At 49.2% G+C, this 21544-nt stretch overlaps 1 protein-coding gene across 1 annotated transcript in view; it reads right to left on the bottom strand.

Moving 5' to 3' along the window:
* Positions 1-21544, bottom strand: part of LOC140426516 (ALK tyrosine kinase receptor-like) — a 1637280-nt gene that overhangs the window by 509121 nt on the left and 1106615 nt on the right. The window lies entirely within an intron of this gene.

Genomic DNA, 21544 nt, shown 5'->3' on the forward strand with positions numbered 1-21544 from the left:
ACACTGCGGAGTGTGGCCCAGTCACTGAAGGACGTGTCCCAGGTGCAGATGAACATTACAGGGACACTGCGGAGTGTGGCCCAGTCACTGAAGGACGTGTCCCAAGTGCAGATGAACATTACAGGGACACTGCGGAGTGTGGCCCAGTCACTGAGTGACTTGTCCCAAGTGCAGATGAACATTACAGGGACACTGCGGAGTGTGGCCCAGTCACTGAGGGTCGTGTCCCAAGTGCAGATGAACATTACAGGGACACTGCGGAGTGTGGCCCAGTCACTGAGTGACTTGTCCCAAGTGCAGATGAACATTACAGGGACACTGCGGAGTGTGGCCCAGTCACTGAGGGACGTGTCCCAGACGCAGATGAACACTACAGGGACACTGCGGAGTGTGGCCCAGTCACTGAGTGACGTGTCCCAAGTGCAGATGAACACTACAGGGACACTGCGGAGTGTGGCCCAGTCACTGAGTGACGTGTCCCAGACGCAGATGAACATTACAGGGACACTGCGGAGTGTGGCCCAGTCACTGAGGGTCGTGTCCCAAGTGCAGATGAACATTACAGGGACACTGCGGAGTGTGGCCCAGTCACTGAGGGACGTGCCCCAAGTGCAGATGAACATTACAGGGACACTGCGGAGTGTGGCCCAGTCACTGAGTGACGTGTCCCAAGTGCAGATGAACATTACAGGGACACTGCGGAGTGTGGCCCAGTCACTGAGTGACGTGTCCCAAGTGCAGATGAACACTACAGGGACACTGCGGAGTGTGGCCCAGTCACTGAGTGACGTGCCCCAGACGCAGATGAACATTACAGGGACACTGCGGAGTGTGGCCCTGTCACTGAGGGACGTGTCCCAAGTGCAGATGAACATTACAGGGACACTGCGGAGTGTGGCCCAGTCACTGAGGGACGTGTCCCAAGTGCAGATGAACATTACAGGGACACTGCGGAGTGCGGCCCAGTCACTGAGGGACGTGTCCCAAGTGCAGATGAACATTACAGGGACACTGCGGAGTGTGGCCCAGTCACTGAGGGACGGGTCCCAGGTGCAGATGAACATTACAGGGACACTGCGGAGTGTGGCCCTGTCACTGAGTGACTTGTCCCAAGTGCAGATGAACATTACAGGGACACTGCGGAGTGTGGCCCAGTCAGTGAAGGACGTGTCCCAGGTGCAGATGAACATTACAGGGACACTGCGGAGTGTGGCCCAGTCACTGAGGGACGTTTCCCAGGTGCAGATGAACATTACAGGGACACTGCGGAGTGCGGCCCAGTCACTGAGGGACGTGTCCCAAGTGCAGATGAACATTACAGGGACACTGCGGAGTGTGGCCCAGTCACTGACTGACTTGTCCCAAGTGCAGATGAACATTACAGGGACACTGCGGAGTGTGGCCCAGTCACTGAAGGACGTGTCCCAGGTGCAGATGAACATTACAGGGACACTGCGGAGTGTGGCCCAGTCACTGAAGGACGTGTCCCAAGTGCAGATGAACATTACAGGGACACTGCGGACTGTGGCCCAGTCACTGAGTGACTTGTCCCAAGTGCAGATGAACATTACAGGGACACTGCGGAGTGTGGCCCAGTCACTGAGGGTCGTGTCCCAAGTGCAGATGAACATTACAGGGACACTGCGGAGTGTGGCCCAGTCACTGAGTGACTTGTCCCAAGTGCAGATGAACATTACAGGGACACTGCGGAGTGTGGCCCAGTCACTGAGGGACGTGTCCCAGACGCAGATGAACACTACAGGGACACTGCGGAGTGTGGCCCAGTCACTGAGGGACGTGCCCCAAGTGCAGATGAACATTACAGGGACACTGCGGAGTGTGGCCCAGTCACTGAGGGACGTGTCCCAAGTGCAGATGAACATTACAGGGACACTGCGGAGTGTGGCCCAGTCACTGAGGGACGTGTCCCAAGTGCAGTTGAACATTACAAGGACACTGCGTAGTGTGGCCCAGTCACTGAGGGACGTGCCCCATGTGCAGATGAACATTACAGGGACACTGCGGAGTGTGGCCCAGTCACTGAGGAGCACTGCTGAGAATATCGACACCATGGTGCAGGCAATGAGGAGGTGCCAGGACTGGCAGAGACGGATGATGCAGAGGCATCTAGAGCTCACTGCAGCAGCACTGCACAACACCGCAGCCAATCACCAGTGGGAGCACACGCACTATAAAGACAGGGGACAGGAGAGTTCCTGCTCATTCTAGTAGCAGCCAGCTCGGAGCACAGAGCTCACAGCCTGCAACACAGACATTCACCATGTGCTGAGTGCATCACCTGGTTAGGACTAGGCAAGGGTCAACAGTTAAAGCTGGTATGCATTTACCCACAGTTCAAGTATGTTAATATAGTTAACCTTATAATAAAATAGAGTTGCACCACTTCCAGTGTTGGTGACCTGTTTGTGATCCAGAACACCCAACACATCAGTTAGCATTGTTGCTTCACAGAGCCAGGGTCCCGGGTTCGATTCCCGGCTTGAACATGCAAACTGTGCGGAGTCTGCACGTTCTCCCTGTGTCTGCGTGGGTTTCCTCTGGGTGCTCCAGTTTCCTCCCACAAGATCTGAAAGACGTGCTGTTAGGTGAATTGGACATTCTGAATTCTCCCTCTGTGTACCCGGACAGGCGCCGGAATGTGGCGACTAGGGGCTTTTCACAGTAACTTCATTGCAGAGTTAATGTAAGCCTACTTGTGACAACAATAAAGATTATTATTATTGACCCACTGACAGTGCTGACGCAGGACCATCACCCTGAGCTGATGTTACACAGACCCTTGGAGGATAGAACAAGGTAGTTGGGGGAAGGGAGAGAGGAATGAGGGAAATGGGGGGGGGGGGGGAGGAAGGACTGGAATAGGAGGAGGAAGGAGGGGAATAGGGGCAGGAAGGAGGGGAATGGGGGGGAAGGAGTGGAATGGGGCAGGAAGGAGGGGAATGGGGGGGGGAAGAGGGGGAGGAAGGAGGGGAAAGGAGGGGAATGAGGGGAATAGGGGGAGGAAGGAGGGGAATGGGGGGAAGGAGTGGAATAGCGGGAGGAAGGAGGGGAATGGGGGGGAAGGAGTGGAATAGGGGGAGGTAGGTGGGGAATAGGTGGGGAATAGGGGGGAAGATGGGGAATGGCAGGAGGAAGGAGGGGGAAGGAGTGGAATAGGGGGAGGAAGGTGGGGAATAGGGGGAGGAAGTGGGGAATAGGGGGTAGGGTGGGGAATGGGGGGAAGGAGGGGCATAGGGTGAGGAAGGTGGAGAATAGGGGGAGGAATGTGGGGAATGAGGGGGAGGAAGGAGGGGAATGGGGGGAAGGAGTGGAATAGGGGGAGGAATGAGGGAAATGGGGGGAGGAAGGAGGGGAATGGGGGGAAGGAGTGGAATGGGGGAGGAAGGTGGGGGATAGGGGAGGAAGGTGGGGAATAGGGGAGGAAGGTGGGGAATGGGGGGAGGAAGGTGGGGAAGGAGGGGAATGGGGGAGGAAGGTGGGGAAGGAGGGGAATAGGGGGGAAGGAGGGGAATAGGGGGAGGGAGGGGAATGGGGAGGAAGGTGGAGAATAGGGGAGGAAGGTGGGGAATGGGGAGGAAGGTGGGGAATAGAAGGAGGAAGGAGGGGAATGGGGGAGGAAGGAGGGGAATGGGGAGGAAGGTGGAGAATAGGGGGAGGAAGGTGGGGAATGGGGAGGAAGGTGGGGAATAGCGGGAGGAAGGTGGGGAATAGGGGAGGAATGTGGGGAATTGGGAGAAGGAGGGGAATAGGGGGAGGAAGGTGGGAAATAGGGAGGAAGGTGGGGAAATGGGGAGGAAGGGGGGGAATGGTGGGAAGGAGGGGAATAGGTGGAGGAAGGTAGGGAATGGGGAGAAGGAGGGGAATAGGGGGAGGAAGATGGGAAATAGGGAGGAAGGTGGGGAAATGGAGAGGAAGGTGGGGACTGGGGGGAAGGAGAGGAATATGTGGAGGAAGGTGGGGAATGTGGGGGAAAGGAGGTGAGCTGGGGGACAAAGCCTCAACCTAGAAATATCTGGTGGCACCAAGGGCTTCATTATATTGGGTCTCCTCCTCGGTCTCCAGATTCTGCACTGGTGTTATCAGCCAGGACCTCAGCAGGTACTCCTTGTACGGCAAGAGCCAACCTGTCACCGTGGTGTGGTTCCCGAAGATGCCAGGGATCTCCGAGTGTCCCAGGATGTAGCTGTCATGCACACGGTCTGGGAAGCGTGCACACACGTGCATGATCCGGAGGCAGTGATCGCACACGAGTTGAACATTCAGGGAATGCATCCCCTTGCTGTCAATGGAGGGCACTCCCTGATGCCCCAGTGCATGCAAGGTGGCATGCATGCCATCAATTTCCCCCTGGATCTGGGGGATAGCGATGGAGGAGAATCCTGCAGCCCAGGCATCCCGGTGAGCTTGGTCCAGCTCAAAGTTGATAAAGTCTGATGCCCGGGCATACAGGGCATCCATGACCTCATGGATGTTCTTGTGGGCTGTAGCTTGTGAAATGACACAGAAAATCCCGCTCGAGCCCTGGAATGAACTGGTGGTATCGAAGTTCAGGGCTGCGATGACCTTCACAGCCACCGGGAGCAGGTAGCCTCCTCCTCCACGGGGTGCCAAGTCCACAAAGGCGTGGCACAGGTGCTTCACTCTCTTTATTGAGACACAGTCGCCTGCGGCACATGCTGTCCGACATCTCCTAGAAAGACCAATGGCGCCTGTACACCTTGGGCCATCACTGGACTCCCCCTCTGGGTTCCTCCTTGGCCTGATGGGTGGCCACGTCTTCAGGGTCGCACATCTTGAGGGCAGCACGGTAGCACAAGTGGATAGCACTGTGGCTTCACAGTGCCAGGGTCCCAGGTTGGATTCCCCGCTGGGTCACTGTCTGTGCGGAGTTTGCACGTTCTCCCCGTGTCTGCGTGGGTTTCCTCCGGGTGCTCCGGTTTCCTCCCACAGTCCAAAGACGTGCAGGTTAGGTGGATTGGCCAAGATAAATTGCCCTTAGTGACCAAAAGGTTTAGGAAGGGTTATTGGGTTGTGGGGATAGGGTGGAAGTGAGGGCTTAAATGGGTCGGTGCAGACTCGATGGGCCAAATGGCCTCCTTCTGCACTGTATGTTCTATGAGGGTGTGCGGCGGGCCTCTGTAGATGGGGTGCCGCCTCCAGCCTGTGCCGACGCTGCTGCCGTCTCCGGCATCAGGCCGCCTGGGCGCCCACCAGCATCATGAGGGCATCCTCTGTGGGACCGACACCATTTTGGTATCTGCTAGGAATTGGAGAAGGAGAAAGATTGACAATCTGTTCCAGCTTCCAGCCCAGGACCCTCCCCCAAGGCTCCCCCACCCTTACATGTCCCGCCTTCACTCAGAGTGCCATCCACCTAGCCACTTGTGCTGGAAAACCTCGCTCTGCACATTCACCCCTGGTCATATCAGGACCCCATATCCCAGAACCCTGCCAGGAACATTTGGGAGACCGTGCTCAGGTACCTTTCCCTGATCCACACACTCACACTTAGGCCGCGAGGATATCCCCAGTGCTGAAGCCAGCTCTTGATTGTTGGCTGCTGCCTCTGTGGTGCGACGCTTCTAGCGATCAGGCAAACTGTTCAGGCTTCACAGTTTGATTGAAATGCGATGAAATAATCAGCGTCTGAGACATGGCACGTGTACCGACAAGAAGCCACTTGAGAATATTTTGTTTATTAAATGGTCAACAGCAACAAAGATTTTAAAATCAACTGCGTAATATTCCACATATCACACTAACCATTAAACAAGAAGGAAATGTCACCATTGCATATTGGTATGAATACAAAGCTGTATCAGCTCATTTTCACACAAAAAACAAACACACGGTATCACCACTCACAGGTTTCTCAACAGAAATGGAGGATCAGCCTGAGAATGTGCTATCATGTCCAGAACCACGTCATAGAATGATCTGTTCATCAATGTGTAACTTCTTCCAAGTATCAGAGCCATTCTCCGTCCAGGAGCTGCAGCTGTGCAGGCCCTCCCACACGGCCCAATCTCACCGGGACCAAATCTTGGCATCTGCACATTCCACTGCTCAAGGTGCAGTTGAACACCCTTGACTTGCAGCAGGTCTAACCCGTGGTGACGTGCCGGTTACATACAGCACTCACCACACCAGCAACAAAAGCATCAGCAATTCTGCGGAAACATTTTTTCACCAGCGTTAGCAGGTGGCCCATTTGGATCAATGTCACACACCAGGTTCCGCAGCATCTTCTTGCTTCAAACCGGATTGCCTTCTGGACTCATACATTCCCCCTGAACCCAGTGTTCCAGGACCCAGGTATCTTCGAAAAAATTGTCCTTCTTTATGGTTACAGAAAAGGGGAGAAACAGCAAGAGCAGCCTTCAGGCATTCGCAGTAGGATCAAGCAGCAAACACAACCTGCATCTGTGAAGTGCTCTCACAACTACCAAGCCCAATTTTTATTAGCAATAGTCTTCAGCTGTGAAGCTAGAGGCTGCTCACAGTCAAAAGGAGTTAAAGTCACTGTCAACAAATAACCAAGAACAGAGCTCTGTCGTGGAAGTGTTTGGTAAGACAGATAGGCAGCAGCTATAGTTGCCCCTGTTATGGATATCCACAATATTTAAAGGTGGCTTGAAGGTCTCACAAACAAAAAGCCCCTTACCCCCACCCCACCAGCTCTGGGGCGACCACCGACCCCCGATCTGGAATGCTCCCCCCCCGACGAAGCCCAAGCTCCCCTGATGGGTCCCCCACCTCCCCATCCAGCCCAAGCACTGGGTCAGCAGCTCCAGTGCCCTTGTGTTGCATGCCCAGAAATTGAAAGTTGAATCTTTTGTAGTGCACGTCGATTTCTTCGTAGAATTGTACCGTCAGCTATTTTACACTGTATGAGCGTGGTGCTGCTTGTCTTATGATTTTGGCAGGAGAAGACCCACCTCCATCTGGTATTTTAATTCTAACGAGGTCTTCTGAAGTTAAAATTTCCAGTCGCGTTGCATGCATGTCACAATATGTCTGTTGACGAGTATGTTGCTGTTCCATTTTCTTTAACACTGGCAAGTGAACTGGATTCTGCAGTCGAATGGATAATAGTGTCATTCTGAGATCCCGATTCAGCAACATTTGTGCTGGTGAAAGTCCAGCTGCTAGTGGAGTAGCTCTGCAGGATGTCTGACGCAGAATCCACAGCTTTATTAATTAGTTGCTTTACGATGTGTACACCCTTCTCTACCTTACCGTTAGACTGTGGATAGTGAGGACTTGATGTTACATGTGTGAAATTGTACTGTCTTGAGAACTCGGCCCATTCATTGCTGTCAAAAAATGGTCCATTGTCTGACGTGACAATGGTGAGTATCCCATGTCTTGCAAAAGTTTCTTTGCTGGCTTTTATGACTGATTTGGATGTTAGATCCGGTAGCTTCATGACCTCTGGATAGTTGGAATAGTAATCAATAATTAATACATAGTCACGATCATTCGAGTTAAATAGGTCAATGCCTACTTTGGCCCAAGGAGAGGTGACCAACTCATGTTGTTTCAGAGTCTCCTTGCATTGCGCAGGTTGGTGTTTCTGACAAGTCTCACAGGTTAGAACCATATCAGCTATGTCTCGATTTATTCCTGGCCAATAGACTTCTTGTCCAGCCCGTCGCTTAGACTTCTTTATCCCGAGGTGACCCTCATGAATCTGATCAAGTATCATCAATCGGAGACACAGGGGTATGACAATCCAGTCGAGTCATAGAAGTAGTCCATCCACTTTTGTCAGATCTGCCTGAACGTTTCTAAACTGAGGACACTGCCTTTTCGGCCACCCATTCTTGAGATGGTGTTTGACGCGTTGCAGCATAGCATCCTTCTTAGTTCCAGTTCTGATTAGGTTTAACTTCTGATCCGATGCAGGTAGGTTTTCTGCACAGATCTGTGCTTGAGCTTCAACATCACGTATGAACTCAAACGGTTCACCTGCAGACGTGATGGAGTGTGATAGTGCATCTGCTATGAATAAATCTTTTGCTGGTGCGTAAATGAGGTCAATGTCGTACCTTCATAGCCTCATCATGATTCTTTGGAGTTGTGGAGTCATGTCATTGAGATCCTTGTCAATTATATGCAGCAACGGTATTTGATCTATCTCTATAGTGAAAGATGGGAGTCGTTAGACATAATCATGGAACTTCAATATGCCTGAAAGTAGTCCCAGACATTCTTTCTCAATTTGAAAATATTGACATTCTGTGGTGTCATCGCTCTGGATGCATATGCAACAGGAACCCATAATGAGTTGTCGTCTCTTTGCAAGAGTACTGTTCCTATTCCATCCTGACTTGCATCAGTGGATATTTTCGTCTCCCTATTACGATCAAAAAAGGCTAATATCGGTGCAGTCGTTAGTTGAATTTTTAAATCTCGCCACTCTTTTTGTTGACCACCTGTCCACTCGAAAGGGGTCGATTTCATAATTAAGTGTCTAAGAGCTGTTGTTCTAGTTGACAAATTAAAGATGAAGTTGCCTAAGAAGTTGACAACGCCTGGAAATCGTAACACTGCTTTGTTATCGTCAGGTACTTGCCATGAATGGCTGAAATTTTCTCATCGTCTGGTTGCACACCATGTTCAGATATCTTATCACCCAAAAACTTGAGGGTAGAGTTCCAAAAGTGCATTTGGATTGGTTTAATTTGAGGCCATATTTGTTTATGCGCTGAAACACTTGTCTTCGTCACTCAATATGCTCTTCTTTAGTCGATGACCATATTATTATGTCATCTACGTATAGCCTAACACCTTCTATTCCTTCTGTCATTTGTTCCATGATTCTGTGGAATATTTCAGATGCAGAGATTATTCTGAAAGGCATACGATTGAAACAAAATCTTCCAAAAGGTGTATTAAATGTGCAGAGTTGTCTGCTTGAGACATCCAGTTGCATTTGTCGGAAACCTTGCGATGCATCTAATTTTGTGAAGATGCGCGCATTTGCCATCTCGCTGGTGATCTCATAGAACATGGAACATAGAACAGTCCCTTCAGCATCAGCACAGAACAGGCCCTTCGACCCTCGATGTTGTGCCGAGCATTGTCCAAGACCAAGATCAAGCTATCCCACTCCCTGTCATTCTGGTGTGCCTATCCAATAACCGCTTGAAGGTTCCTAAAGTCTCCTCTCATTTCCGAATGGGTTGGTGTTCCCGAAGTATGTTTTTATTGAGATCCTTGGGATCAATATAGATGCAAAGATCACCTGACGGTATCTTCACGCAAACCATCAAGCTGACCCAGTCAGTCGGTTTAGTGACACTTGAAATTATCCCTTGGTTCTGAAGTCACTCTAATTCTTGCTTCAAACTTTCTCTAAATGGAGCAGGAATTCTCCTCAGAGGATGTACCACAGGTTGGCATCCGTCCTTAACAGAATCTTATACTCGAATGGCAGTGTACCCATGCCTTTAAAAAATTTGGATATTAATTTAAAATGCTCTGGATATCATCATTTGGTATGGGTTGAGGCGAAGTTGCAGTATAAATTTGCTGTATTAGGTGTAACTCCTTGCAGGCTTGTGCACCTAAGAGTGATGATTTATCTGTCTTGACAATTTCAAATCTTAGTGTTGTTACAATACTTTTGTTGGAGACTTTTAAATGGCATGCCCCAATCGAAGAAATTGAATTTCCATTGTAGTCCTTCAGTCTACTGGCTGCTGGAAGCGTCTCAGGTGCATGTTTTAGCTTGTTGAGATCCAGCTTTGAGAGTAAGTTAGCTGAAGCGCCAGTATCCAATTTGAATTGAATTGGACAGTTGTTAACTTGAACAACTGTGTTCCATTCATTGTCAGAATCTACAGAATTAATTTGTTGAGGATTTTTTGTTACTTCATTGGATTCTTCACATTTCTCTATTATCCCAAGAAAGAACATGTTTTCCAGTGAGTGGGTTTCCCTATCAGATGAAAGATTCTCTTCTGCTTCTTTTTCTTTTGATTCCACACTACAAACATTAATCTGTCTGGAAGCTTGTTTAGCAGCTACAAATGCGAGTGAGGATCTGCACTGAGCAGCAAAATGGTTTAATTTGCCACATTGTGAACATTGTTTTCCTTTGGCAGGGCATTTTTTGGGGAATTGGGAGGTTCCATACCTTGAACACGTCATGAAGTTGACGTCATTACGCACGACACCTCTTCGCGCATGCGCAGATCGGCTCTCGTCCATCTCGCATTTTTTCACAAAGTGCGCATGTGCAGGGTTTGAGTGTGCGCACGCAAGATGGCAGCTGTCCGAAACGTGTATCTTCTTCAACTGCGACACAATTTTTACACTCTCAACCTCGTGGTGGATTTTCACGCCGTTTTCACGGATACTTACGTTGCTGATGAGCAAGGCATTTTTTGATCACTATTTCTAATGTTAAATCCTTTTATCTTAGTAATCTTTCCCTGAGGTGCTCATCATTGATACCATTGAATTAAAGAATCATGCAGTGCTGAAAAGTTACAGGACTGTGCAAGTAGTCTTAGATCTGTTACAAAGCTGTTGAACGATTCCCCCTTGTTTTGCAATCTTTTATAAAAAATGAAGCGTTCAAATGTCTCATTAGTCTGGATCTTACAGTGGTCGTCGAATTTGTTAAGAATAACATCAAACTTAGCTTTGTCCTGATCAGCAGAGTATTGAAAAGAGTTGTAAATTTCTATTGCATGTTGACCAGCCATAGTTAATAGCAGTGCAATTTTGCGAGCATTGGTTGCATTAGTTAAATCAGATGCTTCCAGATAAATTTGAAATTGCTGTTTAAACAGTCACCAGTTTGCATTCAAATTAGCGGTTATCCTTAGGTGTCGAGGAGCTTGAGCTTTGCCCATCGAGTCATTTGTCTTCGAACATTTTGTTTGCTTGCGATGCTTCTCGAGTCAAATAACTGCTAAAGTTTTCTTCTTTTTCTGAACTTACTATATTATTCTATCTAGTTCACTGAATCCAAATCCTGGTACCATGTTATATTACTTGTTAGTAATATGTCATCACTCTTTGCTTTTTGTTCCAGAATGGTCTGATGGTGTAATTCTAAAGAAACACAGAGGCCTTGATTCTCCGAGCCCGCGCCGGCTCGGAGAATCGGAGTTGACACCGAGACAGCCCGCGACGCTGGTCCGACTCTAGGACGCGATTCTCCGGCGACCGGAGAATCCCCACTAGCCACGCATGCCATTGAAAGAGGCCCCCACAGCGATTCTCTGCAGTCAACCAGCCGAGCTCCCGCCAGCGTTCTAACATGGTTCCACCCAGCGGGAGCTCGGACCCATGGCCGCGGAGGCCATCCTGGTGGAGGGCTGTGGTTGTTGCCTCCACGACAGCCACGCCCACGATCGGGGCCACCGATCCGAGGGGGGGCTATTTCTTCCGCAGTGGCCTGCTGTGTGACTCCACTATGTTGCGTGGGCCCGGCATGGAATCGGCCGCCACGCGCAAGCCCAGACCCTCAGCCGGCAGTTCAGGGCCGCGTATGGGCACCGACGCTGCGTGCAGCACTCTGGCGCCGTGCTGGCACTCCGGTGTTTATGCCGGTGTCAACACGTAGCCGCAATTTTAGAGAATCCCGGCCCCAATCTTCAACTCAAAGCAAAATAGGTTTAATGAATCACAAATTAAATAATGTTGAGTTTGTTCACTCTTACGGAACTATAACTGGTGATAAAGTAATTCAGAATAAAGTATCAACAACTATATTTAACTACACGGGCTAACTATGCTATTATCTATCTCTCTAACACACTGCTCTAGTCACTCCTGGTTCGAAGAGACCCAAGATCCTTTGAGTTCACATATTTATACATGAATCTAGTGCTGCCATCTAGTGGCTGTCTTACTCTACGATGTAGTCATTAACACATATCACTATACTCACCTCCTCACTTCCCCTCAGCAGTTATTGCACCAGCTTCACGTTTTAAAAAAGGAATACTAAACGACACCCACGTGACTTATCGCTGGGGTGCCCGTTGATTCCGGTGGAGGCCATTTCATTCGAATTCAAACTCGCTAATGCGATGGAAATTAATGCAAATTGGGGTTAATGACATACTCACCACAGTTGACCAAGATCCGGAACTCGCCACCTAGAGTGGGCCGGTTAGATGGCAAACTGATTTGCACCCAGCGAATCTCGATTTTGACTTTTCCTGGCATGCCGAGATCCGTGCTGGGCACAAGGGGGTGGTTAAACCACGCCCTACATGTGTCATGTCTGGGTGACAAGTCAGGGAGGAGACAGGAGAGAGAGGGGTGCATGGGCTGCAACAGTTCAATAAGGTGGTTCACCAGCAGCATGCCGTACGAAATTAGGAATAAGCAATAAAAGATGTCCAAACCAGCAACGCTCATACTCCAAGAATGTATTTTTTTAAAAACACAACCACAGCCAATGAACTGATTTTCACATGTAATCATTGTAGTTTTCGAGGGAAACACTGCAGACAATTTGTGCTCAGCTCCATTCCCCAAACAACAATGAGATGAATGATCAGTTTAATTGATTCTGACCGTGTTGGCCAAAGGACACATTTTGACTAGTACACCAGGAAACCTAGTGGGTGCAACCTCATATTATTTTCGAGAAAAAAAGGTGATGCCTATCTCTAAATGGAAATGTATTCTGTAAGTTGGATACAGAAAAATACACTTTGCATTATCAACATAGATATATGACAAACTGAAGGCAATGAAAATGTAACAAAGTAAGAGGTAATAAAAAGGTAGATGAAAAACATGTCAGTAAGAAAATAATTTCTGAAAATGCATACGATGCCAGGATGAATATCTCACGGATAATTTTTATTCTGATTTTTCACGCCAGAGCAACAAACAGAAATTGATTTCTGCATGACTGTTTTCAAAATATTTTAATTGCTGAATTAAATAAGCAAGCTCGTTGGAAGTAGAGAAATATAAAATGACTGTGATTGCTTGAAAAGGTTGATCAAATATTTTTACTTCAGTTGCTGTAACTTAAGGCAACAGTACAATTCATAAATGAATTTGCTTTTTAAAACGGATTCGATTTTGAAGTTTATTCAGCTTCCTTTGCTCTCCTGGTGAGGATCATCTTGGGGGATTATCCTGGATAAAGGCTGTTCATTCTGAATGTCAACAACTACATTGTAAACAGTAGTTATGTGAAAATGGATCTGACTGTGTGCCAAGAGATCTGAGTGTGGGGAGGGCAATTGTTAGCATGGGGGAAATGCCATATTCAATGTCGACGTTGCTCAGGTAATAACTGCCAGGTGAGATGAATACCCTCCTACATGCATGACACCTGCTAAATGTATGTATCAATAGTGAATTGTTGTAACTTTTAACCAAAGGGCCAGCCGTAAAATTAAAATGTGAGCCATCCCTTGTAGAAAATTATGCATGCTCAAAGTCTGAAGCAATTTCCACCCCGTGAGCTTTTGGTAACTGAAATGTTTCATTGTTTGCTGTTCTTCTAATTTCCTTCTTTTCCTTGGGGGTTTGGAGAATAAATCCTGTTCTTGACAATGCTCTCAGCAATCCAGCTGAGACTAGCAATATGTAATTGGAAGCAAGGGTTGCATCCTGTATCCTATTCCTTTCCAGCAAAGTATTTTGGCCATTGGACTATTCAGTGATTATCTATAATCGAGACTGACATTATTCACCACTCCATAGTTTCTCTTTAGTTACGGTAGAGCCCGAACTACCTTCAGTACAGCATAAGATCAATTATAAAAGCACAGCCATTTTAGATACCTCCCGATTACTGGCATGTCTTTTCATGAGGCTAAATATGGTCAATTACAAAATTTCTAAGAACATTCAAAGTTTCTCATGCCTATGCTGGAAAATTTGTGTTTTAAATTCTGCACTTGAGTATCTCACTATTTCTTACATGGTTAGTCAGTCTACCTGGCTATTGCATTAAGGGAGGAAATGAGCGTGTTAACCTGGCTTCCCAGCAGCAAGGGCAAACACCTTGGAGGATGCTGCTTGCTTGCCTGTCTTTCTGGCAAAAATCTGGATTCTCCGTTCTGGAGACGATGAGCTGAATTCTCCGCCGCTGGGATTCTCCGCTTTGCTGGCAGCCCAGAGGTTTCCCGACAGCATGAGGCTGCCCCACAATGGGAAACCCCATTGACCAGCCGGCAAAACGGAGAATCCCGCCGGTATGCAGCACCAGAAATCTGCCCTATGTGCTCCCGCCAGCAGAGAAGCCCTACTAGTCTCCACTGGCACTCGGAATACCACCCGGGTACGATTCTCTCTCCTTTACCATGCTAATTTATGCATGGAGGCAAGTTTGTCGTATTCCGTTGGAATCATGGCATCAGGCCGCCATTTTGAGCGGGTGGTCATGAGCCCCCCCCCACAAGGCAAATTCTGCCTCCCCCCCCTCTGAAAGCAGGGGCATCCTCCTTCTCCCCACCACAGGAATACTGGGACACCCCCTCGCAGCACACACGCATGAGGTGACCTTAAAATCCCCCATCATACCCAGTACCCCATCAGTTGCCCCATCAAAGCCCCCTGCCCACATCAGACCCGCTCATCAGCCTCCTAATCAGATGCCCCCCTGCAATGATGATAAGCGTTCTTGCTATGATTGACAGTTCTTCGCCACATCAAAAGCAGCTTTATCTTCCTCTTTTTCACAGAAGAAAGCATTTTGCAGCTTTGGATGTGGTGAGGAACTGCCAATCATAGCAAAAGTGTTTATCAACATTGTGATTAGCATAAAATCAGGATAATTCAATTGTGAAAGGATAGTTGAATTAACAATCCACCAACCACCTGGTGTCTGAAATAATAAAACTGTCAATCATTGGCTAATGCAATGTATCGCGGTATGAAATTGAATGGACGATTTGCATTTCTAAGACTGTCAAGGGAATTGAAGCCCTTTGGCCTGCGATGAAGCCTCTGACACTTGTAACAGCTGTTGCTTTAAACGCTTTTGTCTGAGGAAGTGGATGTTAGGGAAGGGTAAGTCAAACTGCCATGGTTTTTCATTACTGCTTGCACTGCTCTTCAGCTTTCAGGCAGGGGTGACTGATGGGGGTCTCTGAGGGGGTCTCTGGGGGGGTCGCTGATGGAGATTCTGAAGGGGGGGTCTGATTGTGGGGGTGCTGGGCAGGGGAGTAGGGTTTGCATTGTGCGGAGGGACATCGGGTGGCATCTCAGTTATGCACTGACCCCCTTGACCCACCGCGTCAGTGTCACGCTTGGGCAAACTTGCACCAAATCCTGCCTGGATATTCCCATTGCAGGAATCAGTGCATAACAGGGGTTGGGGGGTGACAGGTGGAGACTGGGCTTCCAGCCTGTTAATCAGATGAAAATAAATGCAAATCAGTGACTTGCCTCCTCCCACCGGTACAGGGAGTGTTGTTCACTGCTGCCACCGGCAGGGAACCAAAGCATCGGAACTAGTTTGCCGCCCGGCGCCGGTCCCGTTTTTTGGCCGACATTCCATTATCCGCCCTATTGGGAAATCTGATACCGGTGTCGGGCAATGGAGAGCATCTCGGAAAACTGAGTGGACTAAAGAGAAATTCTAGACATGAAAAAGTCCTTGGGACTGGTTCAAGTAGGGTTTTTATAATAATAATCACTTATTGTCACAAGTAGGCTTCAACGAAGTTACTGTGAAAAACCCCTAGTCGCCACATTCCGACGCCTGTTCGGGGAGGCTGGAATGGGAATGGAACCCGTGCTGCTGGCCTTGTTCTGCATTACAAGCCAGCTGTCTTAGCCCACTATGCTAAACCTGCTCCTTTACTGAGGGTGCTAGCAATTTGCAAGAATACATCACTTAACTGTGTGGATTCCAACATTAAATCATCCAAACAGAAAATCAGTAATGCAAATAGAGATTCCCAAAACAGCATGTAGAATAAGGGTGTTCAGCATATCAAGGGTTAATGCTAGACTGGAGACCAATACTGCCCACAGTATGATTTAGAGAGGCACATCAGGGGCAAAATTCTCACGAAACGGCGCGATGTCCGCCGACTGGCGCCCAGAACGGCGCCAATCAGACGGGCATCACGCCGCCCCAAAGGTCCGGAATGCTCCGCATCTTTGGGGGCTGAGCCCCAACATTGAGGGGCTGGGCCGGCGCCGGAGGAATTTCCGCCCCGGCAACTGGCGGAAACGGCCTTTGGTGCCCCACCAGCTGGCGCGGAAATGACATCTCCGGACGGCGCATGCGCGGGAGCGTCAGCGGCCGCTGACAGTTTCCCGCGCATGCGCAGTGGAGGGAGTCTCCACCATGGCGGAGGCGGAAGGGAAAGAGTGCCCCCACGGCACAGGCCCGCCCGCGGATCAGTGGGCCCCGATCGCGGGCCAGGCCACCATGGGGGCACCCCCTGGGGCCAGATCACCCCGCGCCCCCCCAGGACCCTGGAGCCCGCCCACGCCGCCTTGCCCCGCCAGTAAGGTAGGTGCTTTAATTTACGCCGGCAGGACAGGCAATTTATCGGCGGGACTTTGGCCCATCCGGGCCGGAGAATTGAGCGGGGGGGGCCGCCAACCGGCGCGGCGCGATTCCCGCCCCGCCGAATCTCTGGTGCCAGAGACTTCGGCAACCGGCGGGGGCGGGATTCACACCAGCCCCCGGCGATTCTCCGACCCGGCGGGGGGTCGGAGAATGTCGTCCCTGAGGAAAGAGGAGACAGAATTGTATGGAGACACTCGAGTAGAAATCAGCAGGGAGTTACCTGTAGTCTGAGCTATCAATCAATATTGCTGTTCAACTGTACAAACCTCTGAACCTCTTAGTGAGACACCAAACAACCTTACAACATGATGGCAGTCAATGAATGAATCCAGAACTGAAGAAGGTGGCGAACGACCCAAAATCGTAAAAAGCTACTGGAACAGCATCCTGGTCTGGCTGAAGTGCACCTGAACTGAGGGCACAGTTGGGTATCGCCTACAAAAGAGCTCCATTGCAAAATGGAGGCTGAAGGGCAGAAGAAAATTCCAGTGTACTGCTAAAACACCCCAGCAGAGCACGTGGAGGCCCATTGTGAACCTGCATGGATCGCAGAGTCAAAGGATCCAGCAAGGATGAATAGAAATTCAGTTCTGAGGCTGAGCAAGCCTTTGAAAGTCTTCAGGCTATTAATCAGTCAGAGCAGTTTGTTTCATTAATTATTGTGGCAAGCCCAGGTCCAGAGTACCATTTGGCGGCTGAGGTCCATTTTTAAAAAAAGTTTTAAAATGGCCGCCAGAGATGGAATACACCTTTAAATTAAGTTTCTGTGCTCAGAGAACTCACCAGCTGGCCCAAAATGCTGAATTTTATGATTTGTTGCAGAATCAATCAGCTTAAAATTGAACCTCGGATTGCAATGTGAGCTCGCCAAAACCCGACAAGTGTGGGAAGAAGAGAAGCAGCATCATATTTAAAGGAGAGACAAAATTTAAAACTGCACTGCCATGTTAAAAACCAACCATGGATAATAAATCAACCCTCCCAGGTCAATTAGGGCCAAATCAGATGCACAATTGGGTGGCATGGAAAGGAATTTTTTAAGTTACTGGAAAACATCAGGATTAAGTAGGAAATCAGAGGAAGTCAAAGGTAATAGGCGGGATTCTCCGACCCCCCCCCCCCCCCCCCCCCCCCCACGCCCCCACAGGCCGGAGAATCGCCGGGGGGTGGTGTGAATCCCGCCTGCCACCCTGACGCCGGCTGCCGGATTCTCGAGCGTCAGTTTTTCGGAGGGGGCGGGAATTGAGCCGCGCCGGTCGGGGGCTATCGGCAGCGGTCCCACCGGCGATTCTCCGCCCCACGATGGGCCGAGTGGCCGTCCGTTTTCGGCCCGTTCCGCCGGCGTAAATTAGATCAGGTCTGTACCGGCGGACCCGGCTCTGCGGGCAGCCTGCGCAGTTCTCGGGGGGGGGGGCGCGGGGGGATCTGGTGGCCTGGCCTGCGATCGGGGCCCACCGATCCGCGGGCAGGCCTGTGCCGTGGGAGCACTCTTTCCCGCCGCGCTGGCCAGTGTAACGGTCCTCCATGGCCGGCGCGGAGATGAACCCCCCTGCGCATGCGCCAACTCGCGGCGGCCGGCGGAGGCCCATCGGCGCCGGTTGGCACAGCGCCAAGCCCTTCGGCGCTGGCTGCCATGGTGGCAACCCCACCGGCACCGGCCTAACCCCTGAAGGTGTGGAGGATTCCGCACCTTCCAGGCGGCCCGACGCCGGAGTGGTTCACGCCACTCCTCGGTGCCGGTACGGCCCGCCCCGCCAGTTGTCAGAGAATCACGCCCGATATGTTCATAAGTTTTTATACTTCTTTGGTGAAATTACTGAAGAAATACTCCTAATGCAAGGCACTGATGAATTCTTAGCCAGCTTTGAAGAGGCATTAAACGCCTTTGACAAGTATTTTACTCTTCAAGTGTTGAAGCGCGTGAGGGCAGCACGGTGGCGCAATGGTGGCACTGCAGTCTCACGGCGCAGAGGTCCCAGGTTCGATCCCGGCTCTGGGTCACTGTCTGTGGAGTTTGCAAATTCTCCCCGTGTTTACGTGGGTTTCGCCCCCACAACCCAAAGATGTGCAAGGTAAGTGGATTGAATACGCTAAATTGCCCCTTAATTGGAAAAAATGAATTGGGTACCCTAAAATTTTTTTTTTTTAAAGTGTTGAAGCGCGTAGAGCTTTAAAAGAGGGACAGAACAGTCTTAGTAAACCAACTAAAAGGAAAAAGATTATCTCCAAGCAATCCATATGATGATGGCAGCCCATGTCAGTGCAATGAGATGTATGAGCTGAAAAGTTAAGTGCAGAAGAAAGAGGAGGCTGAGAAGCAACTGGAAGACTTGAGAATAGAACTTTTAAATCGCAACATATTAGCCAAACGGTAACAATAGTCCAACACTGTCCAACAGTGAAACCAAAGTGAAGGAAAAGGACAAAACCTGGCAAGTGTGGGAAGAAGAGAAGCAGCGCCAGATTCAAAAGAGAACGAAAAGACAAAAATAAGATCGGAAAATGTAAATCTGAAGCTGAAAATCAATGAACTAAAAGGAAAAGCGCTGAATGCCTCAAACTTATTGAGAACCATTGAGTGGTTGAACAGTGAAATAGCTGAAATGAAAATCAAGAACTCAGAATGTCATGATAAAGTTCTGGGGAAAGTATAAGTTCTCACAAAGGACCGAAGAGTCTCAGAAACAATAAGCAAAAATAAAATATTACGGAATATAAGGTTGAAGAAATTGCTGATGAATCAGAACAGTGGGTTGAACGTGGGCTGAACATCTCAAACTGATTAAATTTTTGAACTTCGATCCAATGTGAAGCACATGAAAGATAAGATGGTCTGGGTGGTCCATTCGGTATCTTTCCCTTTTATTGACTTTGTAGCAGTTTAATACAACTGAGTGGTTTGCTCCGCCATTTCAGAAGGCATTTAAGAGTCAACCACATTGCTGTGGGTCTGGAGTCACATGTAGGCCAGACCAGGTGAGGATGACAGATTTCTTTTCCTAAAAGACATTAGTGAACCAGCTGTTTTTTTTTTTACAACAATCGACAATGGTTTTATGGTCATCATTAGACTTTTAATTCCTGATATTTATTGGGTTCAATTTTCACTATCTGCCGTGGCAGGATTCAAACCCGGGTCCCCAAAATCTTGAGTCTCTGGATCATCAGTCCAGTGACAATACCACTACGCCACCACCTTCACTCAAAGTAGAAATAAAGTTTCAAGTGTTGAAACACCAACTTCTAGAAAGAACATGGCAGACCCGACGGAGAAAGAAAATCTGAATCCACTCTATGGCTGGGATTATCCGGCTTTCCCCCATGTCAAGTGATCCTGCGGCAAAGCCCGGCTTGCCATTGGCCACCAAAGTCAATGGCTATTTTCATGGCCGCCTTGAAATACACCATGGAGGGTGTCGACCTCAGCAGAACCGGGAGACATCGTCCACTGGGATGGTCAGAAAATCCTGTCCTGTGAATGAACAGAGCAAACATTTCCCCCCCGGAAGGAACGGGATAAGCAAATGGTATCCTACCACAGAACACATATGGATGCTAAAAAGAAATTCAACATGAAAGAGTGCAAAAAGCAAATTGGGTCGAAATACCCAAATACCGGAAACACCAAAGACTAGGATTTTAACTTTGAACCAACAGAGTCTGTCCAAAGTAACTGAGCAAACCACGCCTCCAAATGAAACCAGAACAAGTTCTGGAAGAATGGTCAAGCTCCCTGACCATCTGAATTTATGCAGACTAGAGGGGGTGAAGGAAAATTGTACTGTAAACATGTTGGGTGAAGACTTGGAGGGAGGTGTAGTATAAGGGTGTTTGGCATAGCAATGGTTAATGTGGGACTGGAGAACTGTACTGTCCGTAGTCCTACAGAGATGCATGAGAGTAGGCAGGAGACAGAATTGTTTGGAAAGACTCGAGTAGAATTCATCATGTAATAGTCTGACCTGCACGTTGTACATATGTAAATAGTTCGGAGTTATTAATTTACATCACTGCTGAACTAGACAGGTTCTCTGTGAGAGCAATTGAATAAACCCTTGCAACAATGCCCAGTAAGTCATCATCTGAAAGTGAAAGAAGAACAATACTTTGGGTTTATAATTAATGTGCTGTGTAGTGTCAATGTTCCGGAAGCAGATCTTCCGTTTTTTGCTCGTGGTAAGTTGGAGTTGGATGGGGTGTAATCTCTTATGCCCCCACCAGCGGGTCCAATGGAGGGAGCGAGAATGGGCAGGCAGGTGGGGGGTGCGGGGGGGGAGGGATTCAACAGAGTCGGAAAATCAGGATTACACCAGCACAAATTTCCTTCAGGACCTTCTGCTGGTGCCTGCCGTGACAGTTCTGGAAACTGCTGGGAGCTGGTGTGAAACTGATTTGCATCCTGCTAATGGGATACAAGTAAAGCCCCAACCGGAGTCTTCCACCTATGCCTGATTCTCCGTGATACCAGCGGGAAAACTCACTGATCCAGAACATGTTTGGAACAACATGGTGTACAGAAGTTGGAACTCAGCTGAACAATGTCAGAGGCTGCCTCTGGAGTTCAGGATGGTGTCCACCAGCAAACCTGGACCCCAGAAAACCACAGCAGTGGGTGAGGGGGAGCATCTACAAGTGGATCTTCAAATTCAGTGTCATCGAGGAGGTCCATCTTCCAGTCTCGGAGGGTTCCCGGAGGTTCGCCTACTTTCTTCAAGGGTGGATTAGGGTGCCTTTTCAATATGGCATCCAGATATGATAACCGCACTACCCATATGGTGTCAAACTCCAGTGTGCCAGTGTGTATAATTAATGAGTTTTGGGCGGGGGTGGGGGGGGGGGGGGAGGTTGGTGTGGAACGGAAGATACGGCACGCTATCCTGCTAGCCTCCGCAATGGGAAATATTCTCCATTCCTGCCCCCGCCACGGGTGTTGGGAGAAGTCTACGGTGTGTGATTTCATATGACAGAACCTCAATGCTGTTGAATATACAGCATATAATT

Source organism: Scyliorhinus torazame, chromosome 1, assembly GCF_047496885.1.
Source record: "Scyliorhinus torazame isolate Kashiwa2021f chromosome 1, sScyTor2.1, whole genome shotgun sequence".
Taxonomy (NCBI): Eukaryota; Metazoa; Chordata; class Chondrichthyes; order Carcharhiniformes; family Scyliorhinidae; genus Scyliorhinus; species Scyliorhinus torazame.